This window comes from Apium graveolens, chromosome 4, assembly GCF_009905375.1.
Source record: "Apium graveolens cultivar Ventura chromosome 4, ASM990537v1, whole genome shotgun sequence".
Lineage (NCBI taxonomy): Eukaryota > Viridiplantae > Streptophyta > Magnoliopsida > Apiales > Apiaceae > Apium > Apium graveolens.
In genome coordinates, this window is record NC_133650.1 from 75,391,341 (window position 1) to 75,394,218 (window position 2,878).

The window sequence follows — 2,878 nt, forward strand, 5'->3', positions numbered from 1 at the left end:
CTCTTGTGAAGTGACGGTGGATCTTGAGATTTAGAACTTGCCATGCTAGCATAGGTTCATGTACGTTGTGCATGATTAGTGGGTAACTCTAACAGTTTTATTTGCCCTATGTAATCAAAAGGAATAACTTGTGCTTAAATCGTTGTGTTGTCAATTTCTGTAGACATATGGGAACTCAACATAATTGATGACTATTCAACTTCTATCTTAATTGTGGATGTTTGGTAGAATGGTATTAGTACAATGAAAGTTGGCTTTTATCAGTTTCGTGTTATTCGATTAATATCATCACTGTCACATGCTAAAGGTAATAACAATGGCTATAGAAGGAAGTAATAATGAAGTTGTGATCTCATGAGTGTTTTATTATTGATAAATTGAAGTGTTAGTTAAGTGATTAATTAAGTAGTTAATTATAGTTAATATTTAATCAACAATTTTAAGTGTTAGTGTCTTAATATTGAGAAGTAATCATACATTGGTGAGTGAGTTTAATTAGACAATAATTTAGTCTGAGTCTCTGAGGGAACGAACTAGAAAGTATTCTATATTACTTGCGAACGCGTATACTTGCGTGAATATTAGCGCGTGTTTTTGCCCTAACAAGTTTTTGGCGCCGCTGCCGGGGACTCGGCGTATTTGTTTAGTTTATGTACTTACCATCATTGGTCATTAGGACTTAGTGATTAGGACGTAGTAGTTACTTATTTTTTTCCGGTTGTGTTTCAGGTACTTTAGCAAGCGTTTATGCAAACTCGTTCTCGCGCTCGCAAGAGGACTTTAGATACAGCTGAGGAGACAGACAAAGTTCTTGATATTCCGGAGAAGTTAGATTTTGAGAATTCGGATTCAGGAACTGAGCAGAAAGAACCAGTAAACATGGGAGATCGTATTGTTCAAGCTGATCCAGCTCTTATGGATTTTTCTCGGCCTAAAATTGATGACATTCAGTCAAGCATCCTTCATCCGGCTATTCAAGCTAACACCTTTGAAATCAAGCCGGGCACTATTCAGATGGTGCAGAATTCTGTTTCTTTTGGAGGAGCGGCAACTGAAGACCCCAACATGCACATAAGGAATTTTGTCGAGATCTGCAGCACTTTTAAGTATAATGGCGTGACTGATGAGGCTATCAAGTTGAGGCTTTTCCCATTCTCACTGAGGGACAAGGCTAAAGACTGGTTACATTCTGAACCAGCTGGGTCCATCACTACGTGGCAAGATCTTGCACAAAAGTTTCTGGTGAAGTTTTATCCGATGGCAAAGACTGCTGCTATGAGGAGTGCTCTTACTCAGTTTGCGCAGCAACCTACAGAATCTATGTGCGAGGCTTGGGGACGCTACAAGGAAATGTTGAGAAAATGTCCACATCATGGAATGCCAGATTTGATGGTGATCATTGGTTTCTATAATGGTTTGGGGCCCCAATCTTGGCCCATGCTCGATGCAGCAGCTGGAGGCGCCTTATGGGCTAAAAGCTATACTGAGGCGTATAATCTTATAGAGACGATGGCTGCAAATGAGCATCAAAACCCAACTCAGAGGATGACGTCAGGCAAGGTAGCAGGTATTCTGGAAGTTGATGCAGCCACCGCTATTGCAGCCCAGCTCCAAGCGCTATCAATGAAGGTTGATTCTCTGGCTACGTATGGAGTTAATCAAATAGCTATGGTTTATGAGCTTTGTGCAGGTTCTCATGCTACGGATCAGTGTTCTCTTGTCAACGAATCTGTTCAGTATGTGAATAATTATCAGCGACAACAGCAGCCTGTGCCAGCGACCTATCATCCTAACAACAGAAATCATCCAAATTTCAGCTGGGGGAATAATCAGAATGCTATTCAGCTACCATATCAGCAAGGAGTGAGTAAACAGTTTAACCCACCTGGATTCCAGCAACCACAGCAGTATGCTACAAGGTAATCATATCCTCAACAGGGAAGTGCGGCTGCACCTACTAGTGCTGATTTTGAGGAACTTAAGCTGTTGTGCAAGAGTCAGGCGGTTTCTATCAAGACCTTGGAAAATCAAATCGGTCAATTAGCCAATGCAGTGCTCAATCGTCAACCTGGCACTCTTCCCAGTGACACGAAAGTACCAGGCAGGAAGGAAGCTAAAGAGCAAGTCAAGGCTATTACCTTAAGGTCTGGAAAAGTAGCTGATTCTGAAAAGGCAAAAGAAGTAGAAGCTGAAATTAGAGATGAAGAATCTAAGCAAAAGGAGAAAGCGGCGGAACCAAGGAAGAATACTGTTGAACACACTCTGCCTGAGGCTAATACAGGGGAGAAACAGCTCTATCCTCCACCACCTTTTCCTAAGAGATTGCAGCAACAAAAGCTGGATAGACAGTTCGGAAAGTTTCTGGAGGTGTTCAAGAAACTTCACATCAATATACCTTTTGCTGAGGCTCTTGAACAAATGCCTAGTTATGCGAAGTTTATGAAGACTATTCTTTCAAGGAAGGTGAAACTGGATGACCTCGAAACCGTTGCTCTCACGGAAGAATGCAGCGCTGTTCTGCAGCAAAAGTTACCACCAAAACTGAAAGATCCAGGAAGCTTCACCATTCCTTGCACCATTGGCAATCTGACTTTTGACAAGTGCCTTTGTGATTTGGGAGCAAGCATTAATCTGATGCCGTTGTCGATCTTTAAAAAGCTGGATCTGTCTGATCCAAAACCCACATACATGTTGCTATAATTGGCTGACCGTTCCATTACTTACCCAAGGGGCATAGTTGAGGATGTGCTCGTCAAGGTGGATAAGCTCTTCTTTCCAGCAGATTTTGTTATTCTGGATTTTGAGGAAGATAAGAAGATTCCCATAATCTTGGGAAGGCCTTTCTTGGCTACTGGTCGTACCTTGATAGATGTGCAAA

The 2,878-nt window shown here is 41.8% G+C and overlaps 1 non-coding gene across 1 annotated transcript; it reads right to left on the reverse strand.

The window, feature by feature from the left end:
* Nucleotides 1-1,272: 1,272 nt before the first annotated feature.
* Nucleotides 1,273-1,379, reverse strand: LOC141722687 (small nucleolar RNA R71). The gene has a single exon (XR_012575693.1). It is a non-coding gene; the product is annotated as a small nucleolar RNA R71 (small nucleolar RNA).
* Nucleotides 1,380-2,878: the final 1,499 nt, after the last annotated feature.